The following is a 13,169-nucleotide window of genomic DNA, read 5'->3' on the forward strand; positions in this document are numbered from 1 at the left end:
TGTTGATGACATTGAGACAGAACATGAATGTTTAGATGTCATGGAATTCTGCACTAAACCAAGAAAAGACATCAAAGACAGACCTTTGTCTGAATCGGATTTTGTCTACTTTGTAGATGGCTCATGCTTAAGATCCGAAGGAGGTGTCTTGAAAGCTTCATACTCAGTTTGTACAGTTGTAGATGTTGAAGAAGCATCATGTCTTGAAGGAGTTCGTTCAGCACAAGTGGCTGAATTGATTGCTTTAATTCGTGCATGTGAAATATCAAAGGATATAAGAGTTACCATCATTACTGATAGTCAGTATGGGTACGGAGTTGTGCATGATTATGGACAACTCTGGTCACAGAGAGGATACATGACATCAACAGGATCACCAATTAAAAATGCAGTTTTCATTAGAAGATTAATTGAAGCAATACAATTGCCAAAAGAAATTGCCATTGTCAAATGTGCAGCGCACACTAGAGGAACTGATTATATTTCCAAGGGAAATGCCTTCGCAGATGAAACAGCAAAGTACTGCGCAAGGAAAAATTATTCATACAATCGGGAGAGGAGTAAAGAAACTGATTCAAATTCATTAATGCTAACAACTGTTGTAGAAACATGGCATGAGATTAGAGATCTACAAAACGAAGCAGATGATGAAGAAAAGGACCTATGGTTAAGATCAGATTGTAGACCACGTGAAGAAGATGGAGTGTGGGTTTACAAAGATGGCAGAGTAGTCTTACCAAATTGCTTGATTGCTGACATGGCCAGATTATATCATGGTCCTGCACATCTAGGAAGAGATTCTATGGTCAGACTTTTTAGAGAAACATGGTTCAATACCAAATTTAGAACCATTGCTGAATCTTTTTGTCAAAGGTGTTTGTCATGCCAACAAATGAATCCAAACAGAAAATCAGTGGTGGGGACAGGAATAATTGGTCGAGAGGGTGGTCCCTTTACCAGGTTACAAATGGATTTCATTGAAATGCCCTTACACAACTGTTTGAAATATGTACTTGTAATTGTATGCTTATTCTCAAGATGGGTAGAGGCTTTCCCTACACGACATTGTGATTCAATTACAGTAGCAAAACTATTGCTCAGAGAAATCATCCCAAGGTACGGTTTTCCAGTCACTATTGAGAGTGATGGAGGAAGTCATTTTGATAACAAACTGATGAAGTTAATTTGTGAAGCTTTGAGCATTGAGCAGAAAATACACTGTGCATACAGACCAGAGGCATCAGGTGTAGTTGAACAAATAAATGGAACAATCAAAAATAGAATTGGAAAAATGTGTCTTGAAACAGGTATTAAGTGGACTGATGCTCTTCCACTTGTTTTGATGTCATTAAGAAGTACACCAGATAAAAAGACAGGTTTGAGTCCTCATGAAATTTTAATGGGAAGAGTTATGAGGCAAGCTTTTGTACCTGTAGGTAAACTGTTGAGCATAAATGACAGTGCAATTTTGGATTACTGTAAAAGGTTATCTGATATGGTAACTTCTGTGTCTAATCAGGTGGGAACTGAAGCTCAATCAAATGAAAAAGTTTTGACTCATGATCTGAGACCTGGCGATTGGGTCAGAACGAAAGTACATCGGAGAAGGAATTGTCTAGCTCCTAGATGGCAGAAACCTAGGCAGATAATCTTGATCACTACTAATGCTGTAAAGTGCAGAGGATTGAAACGTTGGATACATCCAAGTCATACTATTCCAGTACCAACTCCTGAGAGTTCTGATGTTGAAAGTGATACCACAGATGATTCTGATTCTGAAGCAGAAGACAGAACAGAAGGTGAAGTAATTCCAGATTCTGAAGATCGACAAGAAAGTCGACATCTGGAAACTGTGCCAGTGAATGGAAATCTGACAAGAAAAGACTTAGAAATAATTGAAATAGATTCTGAAGGTGAAGAGAATCTGTTAAAAGGAAAGATAACTGAGGATTCGGTTGTCTCTATAGAAGACAAAGAGGCTGAACCTAAAGAAGTTTCAGACCAGGAGAGTATCGAAAGGCAGAGAACAAACTCTGAAGTAAGGAACAAAAATCCGAAATCTGGGAAGTTAGAGGTAATTGAGGAAGAGGAGGAGAACGAATTACCGAGTACCAGTGATGGAAGACAAAGTGAAGTTCCTGAAGGAGTGAAATTGCCGAATAGAGAAGTTCCTGAGTCAATTGAAATTTCAGACTACGAAACTGAAGAAAGTGACGTGGAAGGTGGAAGTGAAAACAGAAAGAAAAGGACTTGGAAGTCAGAATCAAATAATTCTGAACCAAAGAAGAAGTACGTGAGAAAAGCAGACTACTGGCCAGGTGGAAGATTGAGAGTAAGATTGATCAAAAAGCCAATAGAACAAGTAGAGGAAATAAGTAGTCAAAAGAGTCCAGGAAAAGAAGTTGGAGTTGGAAGGAAAATTGAAGTGATATCGAGAAAAGGGAAGAGAATAATAAGACCAAACCAGAAATACAAGTCTCCTGAGTGGACTTACTTAGTAATTCCACCTGTTATTGACATATATGATAGTAGTGAAGAAGAAAACGAAATACAAGAAATTAGTGACAATGATTGAAGTACAGAATTATTAAATTGGCAAAAGGCTGAAGATAATTTGTTAGTTGACACAAGGTCGAAGAAAAACTGTTTAGTTGAAGAAAACTTATGTATGACATAAGGTCGAAGAAATCTTGTTTAGGGATATAAAAGAAAAATATATTTTAAAAGGGGGGTGTATATAAATTTTAAAATTTATTTTTATTTTTGAGGCTAAAACTAACCTAAAAATGCCTTATGTTAAGGAGAGCACTTCAAAGTGTTCTGTTTTTAAAAGATGCTGTAAGATGACTCTGGTATGTCTGCTCATTTTAGTTCTGCTCTGGTTGGTACTAGCTGTGATTATCCCTTTAGAAATGAATAGAGAATTACACAAAGTTAACATAACAAACAAAGCTCTGGTTAGCCAAACTAAACATAGTACATCTGCAAAAGTTATTGATCATCAGCCTAACATTCATCAAGATAAATCAATAGGTGATTTTTCAAGTAATACATTCACAAAGCTATTGAGTGAATATGTAAAGGTAATGGATGCAAAAGACTGCTATGTCTGTGTTAAGTTACCTGCTTCTGTTTCTGAGGGAGTAACATATAATATGCTTCCTCTCACTTATGCTGTAACATGTAGTGTATTAACTAGTTTATTTTATCAAACTGGTCGTTTAGAATATTACTATTCAAATTATGATGAAATTTTTGCTAATGTTAAGATTGATAATGCTTTGAATAAGCATAAGAAAGCAAAACAAATGAGAGAATATTTCCTTGTTACTAACGAACTCACTTACGAGTATGCTTACAAGAATAATCTAACATGTAAATTAAGTGCTGAAGGAAAGAAATTCTTGAATATGGTTGAGGAGAGAAGAGCAATTTATAAGAGAAATGAATTAGTCAAGCAGACTAAGTCAGCCTTCTGGCAAAAAGAGGATGAGAAATTAAATGGCAAAATGCTTGAAAATATTGCAATTCACATAGACAAACCAGTTAGTGGAAAGCTTTGCATTAGAAGAGATAATACACTTTTTGATAATTATTTTGTAGGTGCAAGTAACTGTGAAGATACTTATCAGATTATGGGAGGTTGGGGATTTAAAGGTGGAAAAGATCCTATCTTTCCTGGAATTTATTTTGTTTGTGGTGACAAAGCCTACTACAACCTTCCAGACCATTGGTATGGAACTTGTTATGTGGGAATTGTTTTTCCTAAAGTGTTTCATGTTGACAGAGATCCAGAAGGATTGTTTAAAATTCATAATTATGTAAATAGAGCTAAAAGAGAAACTTTTACCGAAGTTCTGGGAGATATTTTTCAAGCTGTAATACCTTTTGTTGGTATAACCCTAAATGCAGGGAGAATCAGAAAATTGTCCACTATAGTTGATAGATTATCAACTGACACTGCTGATGGGTTTCAATTAGTGAATGTTGAAGTTATTGCAATTAGATCCATGGTAATTCAAGATCGTCTTGCTTTAGACATACTCCTAGCAAAAGAGGGAGGAGTCTGTGGCATTTTACATGTCCAACATTGCTGTACATATATACCTGATGAAAGTAAGAATATTGAAATGTATATTAAGAATATTACACAAATGCATTCAGAGATAATTCCTTTAGAAGAAGAAGATTTTACAGGGAAACTTTCAAAAAGGCTTCAAGCAATTAAAAACTGGTTTCATAATATCGGAAGTTCAATTCTTGGCAAGATTCTGGCACCTTTGATTATAATAGTATTCATTTTTATTTTGACCAAATTAGGTTGCTTGTTACATAAAAGAAAGAAACAGTTGAAAGAAAAGAAAAGAATCTATAAACTCAGAAAAGAAGAGGAAAGGGAGATCGAGTTACAGGAGTTACATAGAGAGCGTCATGTTAATTGCAAAGATTATGCAGAAACGGACTTTTAGGTTTACTGATACAAATGAATTTGAATCGATTTCTTAAAAATTTAATTTACCAAAATTTTGAGTGCTGGTGTGGTGATTTGTTAATCACCAGATGAGGGAGTTGATGGAGCGAGATAGAAAACAAAATTTTGTTTAAACTCGCAAAGTCACATTTCCATAACATGAATAAAATTATTAATGATTTGTGATATGTCGTGCTAATACAACTTAGATTAAACTTTACACGTGGGGGGACTAACATGTGTGCAACATGTATAAAGGGACCCCCTCCTAAGGTTAATTTTGGCCAAGGAACTGAGGGGAACAAGAGAACTACAATGTGAAAACGTTCCTTCGGTGGCCATCTACTTTAGCAAAGCAATTCTGTCTATAAATATGACAAACGGGTGGTAAGGACACAAAACATACTGAATTATTTCCAAACATATAAATTTTTATTATCTTTTTTCTTTTTATAAATTCATCATATCTGTTATCAATCCAAATTTATCAAAAAATTATTCTTAATTCATGTGAAAAAAAACTCAAAACCACATACATTGAAAATTATCTACAGAAAGGATAATGATTAAAATTACCCAGGGCAAGTGAATGAAATCACACGTAAAAAACGTGAGACTTTCTGGATCTACCACTTGGACAGTGTAAAACGTGGACTAAATGAAGAATTATTATGGTACGTGACCAAGTGAAAAGATGTGCTTATCCTTGGAATACACTGGTATCAGTTCATAGAGGGTATCCCCATGTGGACTCTCTCAGGGCTGTCCTTACATCTCTGTTAATTGAGCCTGTAAACACCCTTAGAAATACGCAGTATTTCTTTCCAATAAGACTTTAATTAGCGTAGCTCATAGTTGTCATATTTTGTCTCTTTAGTTAAATATCTGATTTTGTTGGGAGAATTTTATTTATTTTTTATTCTTATTAACGCTTTATCGTATTTATTCTCCCTTGCTTAAATTTAGTTACTCAATCGCCTCGAATATATCGCGGTAATTACACAATACCGACTTTGTTCCATATGGTCTCACTAAACTAATGAAATCCGCCGGGTAGTCCTACCTCTACCTCTTGTGCAGAGTCAGTGCATGATTGAAAGCAATAGAGGTGACGGTTTAGTCCGTTCTTTGTGTTTGGTATTGAGTTTAGAGTCCTTCCTCAATTACTCATAGGAGGACGGGGGTTACGGTCAGGGTCACATGCTTTATGATGTGACTAGTTACCCGCGAGATTTGCTTTAAAACGGGTGTACCGAACGCCACCAAAGAACTGACCTTCGGGAGAGGCGGCGCGCGGTGCAGAGAGACGGCTACACTACCGGCTCTTCAAGGTAAGCGAGCCTGTGGTTCTTTGGGAGAATTATAGATTCAGGGTACTTTTACCTTTTGGGAGATATACGCTCAGTTTTCTCCATGCCGCTGCACCTAGATAAATGCCTAATCCGCTTGAAATGCGAGCTAGGCTGTCTCTGCCTCACCAAACGGGTCGGTAAATCTCGGTGCCAAATATGCAGATTTCTAAGTTACCGACTAGCTGAAATATGGTGCGAAGGTTCTTTTCTCGCAATACACTATCACTGTACATGTTGCATCCTTGCCCAGTTTACAGCTTGAACGCGGTTATTATTAATAGCCAGCATTGGTCCATAATCTGCGCAGACCGTAACTGTTTGGACTATGGGTATTAATATGCTCTATTTTCCACGTTACAGGGTCTACGACTGAGAAGCCGGTTAGACCTATATGTGGGACTACACGCTCATATTAAGTAAGCTTACGCCCTATTGGAGGGTGCTTTCGTTTCCCTCTCTAAATAGTGTTTTTCAAGCTTTTGCTGTATAAATGATTAATTGGAACACTCTCTCGTTTTGGGATATTGTCCGTTGCTAATTTTAGATCATATCACGAATTACCACTGCTGACCGTGGATGCCTTTAGCCTCCCTTCGATCCTTGAACATCCGTGAGTGAACCACGAATTCGTGTTGTGCAAAAATCGCTGTCAACGCGATTCCTTGTATTTAAAAGGTACTTGCTTCTTTATAAGTAGTTCTAGGGGCATTAGACACGGACTTTAATCTTTCAAGTAGCTTGAATAGGTCTATTTTGAATATGTTGAGTTCTGATTTAATATGAGAAATCCTTTTTCTGCAGCAATCTTTTTATAACGCAGGACGCTCAGTCTCCTGACATTTACCGGATACGTTTTTGGCGACTCCAATTGTTTGGGGCGATTGGTAAGCATAGGGGCTACGCCCTTGTTTTGATTATTAGCACTAGTCAAAAGGGCATAGGAAGAAGCTTTAATGTTGGTATTTCTTATACTTTTTCCCAACTGGTTTTTGATAAACATGTAGAACTATCACATATCCTGTTGTCATTTATTTACTGATAAATCCTGATTATGGTAGCAGCACATCCATTAATATACTATGTGAGTACCTTGGGCAGCATGATTCCCTTCGGCAGGCCCTGGCTACTTGATGCACAGATGCCCTGTTTCATTGTGGTCACGTTGTTGAGCCCCTGTTGGTTAGCAATGAAATGAATCAATTTTAATGTTTGGGTGGTGACATATGTACATTTCTCTTTTTAGATCCCCTGGTACTTGAACAGTCACGATGAAAAAGGTCCTGATGAAGGTGGCTTAATGCTGCCGAAACGCGCGTAGACCTGCGTGGGCCTAAAGCTACATCTGGGCTCTTATATGTTTTTAGCACTGTCATCTTGCTAATAACTCAGTTCCTTTACCATCTTAGAGTGTGGTTTGAGTGTGGTATGATTGGTAACACGTGAGTATGTTGAGAGGTATGGTTGCTACCAAGGGGTAATTTTAATCATTATCCTTTCTGTAGATAATTTTCAATGTATGTGGTTTTGAGTTTTTTTTCACATGAATTAAGAATAATTTTTTGATAAATTTGGATTGATAACAGATATGATGAATTTATAAAAAGAAAAAAGATAATAAAAATTTATATGTTTGGAAATAATTCAGTATGTTTTGTGTCCTTACCACCCGTTTGTCATATTTATAGACAGAATTGCTTTGCTAAAGTAGATGGCCACCGAAGGAACGTTTTCACATTGTGGGACTAACATGTGTGCTCATAAACGTGCATAAATGTTGCATCTTTTTGTTCGTACAAAATAATAAAATAATTTATTGTTTTCGTTTTTGTCATTACTAATTGCTGCAAACTTAAAAGAAGCATGTGCTTGTTTTGCTTTTCCTTGTCTGTGTGATGTCATTTCTACTATTCTAGGTGCATATGGGTCTCATGGAAAAACGGAGACTGGTAAATATAAACGCTGCTTTATTTGTTTGCAATGGCTAGGTAACATTTTGATTAATCGGGTGGGTTAATTAATTAGTAAACCATGGGGTGGATACAGAATCTACTTTATTTCTTACATTAATACTTTTCTTGTGTTTGTTTTATACTAGAAAACATAAGTTGCCTGCTTTTGGGCCTAGTCATTTGAACCGCAGAAAAAGAGCTGACATTTAATTCTGCAGAAAGTCACGAGACGCCCATTCTGAATTAAAACGTTTATTGAAGCTGCATTCACAAAGCAAAAACTGATGAGCTGACATCATTCTGTCGGACATGGCCAAGGTCGAAAGTGAACATTTTGTCAGTCCTTAACTTGGCATCCGCGGAAGTGTAATGAAAGTCTATGGAAGCTGCGAGGATGACTTAATACATAGTTGCAAACGCAGGAAGCTTCTGGCTTCACGTGGAAGGAACAATGGTCTCTATGAAATATGATTTAGTGGAACTTTTTAAAAACTGGGTGACATGTCACTTGTCACTCTCAGCCAATGGGACGTCGAAGATTTCTGAAAACTTTCCTTTGCTTAGTTTAGTTAGCGTAGAAAGGTATAAAAAGTCATGCCCTTAGGGTTGGGCTGGCTGCTGCTTTCTGACTTTCCGATGAGGGTGATGTGCTACTGGACTTTGCGTGGAGCACGTAAGAATCCTCAAAGAACTTTACTTTAATTTCTATCTATTTAGCTTAGTTAGGGAATTAGGTTTTAGAAATGCTAAACTTTATATATTTTCTTTAAAATTGTTTCAATTGCTTAAATAGTAATTTTCTCATATTTCATTATAATCATGCTTGCATTATTGCTAATAAACTTCATTTATAAAACTTTCAACTTATATACCATAATTTAGTAAATAAAATCTTACTTTTGACAAACAAGCTGGTCTTGGTTATTCAGAAGTGTAGGTTACTATTAGCTAGATCACGTCGCCTATGGTGGTCATTTAAATGGTTGGGTTTTATTCTAATGACAATATTCTTTCTGCAAAAGTATAAATATGTATATAGTTTGTAGATAATGTGTATATAGATTTATTCTGACCACCTGATTCAGTAGGCCCAAAATATATCAGGTTTATAAATGGGTCCATATTTAGTTTAGAATTTTGTTTATAGGTTATGAAGTTGGGTAGTGTAGTTTATGATATATTTTCTATAGCCCGCAGGCACAAATATGTAATCTAGCCTGGAGAAGGATTTATGAACCGCCGAGACATACGTGTTTTCCCGGCCATACGTATGTTGATAGCGCCACGCATCCGTCCAACCCATACCTCTCACCATGTCATTCAATCTAGTGGGGGCGGAAATCCGCTGCCCGCCACCCGGTTTGAAACGGTCGACAGTACCATCCATGACATCGTTCCAGTCTCCACCAATCACAGCCATTACATCCGGTACCTCCGCCCAGATGTTGAATAGTTTCTCTACCAGAGCCCCTTGCAGCGGAGGGGGAGCATACACGCTGCCAAACACCACTTGCTCACCCTCGATCATCCCCTTGACCAGCACATACCTGCCCTGCGCATCCACCCACTGTGTGACGTGCTCATAGGGAACCCTACGGTGGATCAGTATCGCCACCCCCCGGGACCCCCTAGCAAAGCCAGCATGGAACACCTGTTGGTATCCGAATCTCTGCAAGCTGAGTGTTTTGGTACCCAAAAGGTGCGTTTCCTGCAGCAGTAGGACATCCGCCTTTTCTCTTTTGCCTTGTCGCAGCACTGCACCCCGCTTGATCTTGTCCAACATTCCTCTTACATTCCAGCTCACCACACGCAAAAGCGTCCTGGGGGGCTGCAAAGCATGATCCCTAGCCGCCATCAACCGGGTAATCGTTCAAATGCCCGGGTACAGGGGGCTGCATCAGTGTCCATGACTCCAGTAGAACCCGGCGTATCATCGTGCAATAATCGGTCACTCTTAACAATCCCCAACTTTCACAACCCCCCTCCCTCCCGCCCCAACCCCTACCCAGGGCCCCAACATCCGACCACCCCCCACCCCTATACCTCAGAAACGTTGAAGTATCTGTCGCGGTGCAGGAGCACCCCAACCCCCAACGGGAGGTCAGGGGCCACCCACTCCAATGGATCCCCATCAAGCACACCCACAACTCCCAGTTAGCCCCTTAAGGGGGCACAGAACTCCTACGGAGGACCCAAGGCAATGTCCGCCCTAACTGTCCATTCCCCCCCCACCCTCCCCCATCCCGCGTCACATATGTAGCCTCAAAGGACTGCAGTCCAGTACGACAGCGTATCCCCACAGAAGCCCTCAGCCCCAGCTGGGCTGGCATTATCCCGTACTGGACCCGTTTCTTAGCATAACAACAAACTGGTAGCATAAAAGTTCATCACCGTTCACGAGTCCGCCGTCTGAGTGTCCGGAGTATCCGCCGTCTCCACCTCACCTCTCCTGGCCGGGGATCTCCTGGTTGAGCGAGATCTCCAGTTGCTCCTGCTACGGGAGCGTCGGTTATTCCGCCGTGGCGCCGCCGAGGAGGACGAGTCAGAATCCCGGGCCGGCGAGGACCTCCGCCGAGCCCCCACTGTTTCATCAGTCCATGTGAAGACTTCTTCCGGCGTGCTGAAGAACAGGGTGCGCGACTGGTAGACCACCCGCAGACGGGCCGGGTATAGCAGCGCATACTGAATTTTTAGGCCTCTCAGGCGAGTCTTGGCCGCTGTGAAGGATTGTCGCTGCCGCTGCACTAGCCGTGTATAGCCTGGAAAGATCATGATTCGTTGATTCTCATACATGAGGGGCTCTTTCAGGCGGGCTTGCCTCAGGATAACGTCCCGATCGTGATAGTTCAGAAGTTTGGCGATCACCGGTCGCGGGCGCTCCCCCACCGGAGGCTTCGGAGCGAGCGCCCTGTGAGCCCGCTCGACAACAAAGCAGCGTGAGAGGGTGTCTGGCGGCAGCCAGCTTTCCAACCATTGAGTCAGGAAGGATTCCATATTCCCATGTTCGCAATCCTCCGGAAAGCCAACAAAGCGGAGGTTGTTTCCCCGGGCTCGCCCCTCGGCATCCTCCACCCTGAGCGCCAGCCCCTTCTGAATACCTTCCATGGCGGCCATCTTCTTCTTCAGGGTTGCTACGTCGTCCTCCACACCGGTGACCCTGGTCTCCACCTCCGTGATGCGGGCTACCGCGTTCCGTAGATCTTGGCGTAGAAGGGTTACGTCCGCACCAACCGCCCCTATCTTGGCATCCAGGGTGTCTCTAGATTGGGTGATCGCTGCCAGGAGCGCCGCATTGTCCGGCCCCTGGGGCGGAGGGCTCCCAGAGGCCCCGGCCGACCCAGGTGGGCCGGTGAATTTTTCCAGGGTACCCTGCTTCGAGGCGTTGCCTCCGCTCCCACCTCTGGTCATGGTCCGTGGTCTGTGGGACCGGGATTCGGGGAGCTCCGCTCGGATACCTCGAGGCTCCACCGCCTCGCGCTCCCGGCCGGGCTCCGGATCCGGGCGGCCGGCCACTACGGCCGCGCCACGTGGCTCACCAAGCTCCAACCACTAATGATGGGAATCCCGCAATCCCCGGCTCCGGCCGTTCACTGCAAGCCAGGAGGGTCCCCACGCTGCTCGGCTCCGATCGTGGATTAAAGGATCTGCCTGACGTCTCAGTGGCCCCCCTAATTGATCACTGTCGGGCCACGGGCAATGTCTGACCAAAATGGACGTCGTCCTCTGCACTCCTCCGAGGTCGGGCGCCTGGCGGTGTCGTCGCTGCTCCGCCGCTGCCTAGGGTTTCAGCCGCGCACCCCCGTGTCGACTCACCACAGGGTCGCGCCTCCAGATCCGGGGGGCCAGCCGGGTCACCTCCTCCGCCGTCGGCGTGTCGGGCACTTTATTGGTCTCGGCGACGACCCGGTCGGCCAGGCTTCAAGGGCGCCGCGCCGGGACCAGCTCACCGTTGCCGTGGGAGACACTCGCCTGCTGTGTATTCCCCAGAGAGGCGGGCGACTCCCGCCTCTTCGTCGGATCGCCCGCCGGCAGTTGGCGCACACCTCCGGGTGCCTCCAACCTCGAGGCCCCGGCTCCGTTCTGCGGTGTAGGCCTCTCCGCCACCGGGAGCGACAGCTCGGGAACTACCGCTCCGAGTCGGAGCAAATTTCTCCAGTGTCCTCTCGACACCCCCTGCTACCTTACTCCGTCGCGGAATTGGCTCGGGCGGGAGGGGAGCAAGGATAATCTGGCTGATAGTCGATCGGCGGGACGGAGCTCACCTAAGCTGCGTCCGCCATGCTGGCTGCCTTGGCCACGCCCCCCTAGTAAGTGGTTTTTAATTAATTTTGTGTGCACATCTGTACAAAAGCTCTGATGACTTTAAGACAACTAGCTACAGCACAAGGATACATTGATGTAGGTTTTGAACTTTATAAGAATGTTAAGTAAGGATATCCTCCAGGCCCACAGTACAATAGACAATCCTTTAACTGTTAGAATACATTGGATAACCAACCTCATCCACCCTATTTTATAAGAACTTGCATAACTACTTCCTGACATGTGGTATACAAGGGAGCAATGAGAAATGATTTTTCGCTCTACACCAGGTTGCCCTGTTGTGTTACCCAACCGAAGCACCTTCTCAAACACAACAACGTGCTGCTCTAAACCCCAATAATGTTGATGATACATCTCATTTTACACTGCTGTGGTGACTCAAAGGGATCTTGCCTGTGAAGCACTGAGAACAGATAACGATATTGCATAGGCTCCAATAACAATCTTTCCTCTTTCCCTGTACTCTCCACAGTGAGTATACTTGTAGTGGCCTACACGTGATCACTCATTCAAATGAAATACGATTGATCCAACCAATGTTGTGCATTCATTTTTTAAATGCATTTGATTACTGTTCAATATGCGAACATATTTAGCTCTTCCGGGCAGATAAGCTATTGTAAATGCTACACGGGTAGACAATATACATTTTTGCTTTAAAGTTGCTTTGGAATGCCACACTAAGTCTATTGCTGTGCTGCAAAATACCGCAGCTAAAATACATCTATAAGCTAAGTTGCTCTGCATCGACATCCTAGCTGCATGAGGGGGCAACAAAAGAGGCAGTATACTTTGAGTAAAGAAAACTCAAACACCCATTAGCAAAACACAAGCAATCTTTTTCATATGTTATGTTATGTTAACCCATCTTGTATAGCGCACAGCTGCCTCAGCAAAGAGGCGTCCCGGTGCTGCCAGCAGTGTGACAATAGAGCTAAAGCATAAGCCTGAGGGAAGAGATATGTTTTAATTGCCTTCCGAAAAGTAAGATAGTTGTCCAGACTACGAATCTGTAAGGGAAGGGAGTTCCAAAGTTTAGTCGCTACGCGAAGAAGGATCGCCCCCCCCCCCCCG

The 13,169-nt window shown here is 42.7% G+C and overlaps 1 protein-coding gene across 1 annotated transcript in view; it reads right to left on the reverse strand.

The window, feature by feature from the left end:
* WARS1 (tryptophanyl-tRNA synthetase 1) overlaps positions 1-13,169 on the reverse strand; it is a 136,498-nt gene that overhangs the window by 60,295 nt on the left and 63,034 nt on the right. The gene's annotated exons all lie outside the window — the stretch shown is intronic.

The sequence above is a fragment of the Lissotriton helveticus genome, chromosome 9 (assembly GCF_964261635.1).
Source record: "Lissotriton helveticus chromosome 9, aLisHel1.1, whole genome shotgun sequence".
NCBI lineage: Eukaryota > Metazoa > Chordata > Amphibia > Caudata > Salamandridae > Lissotriton > Lissotriton helveticus.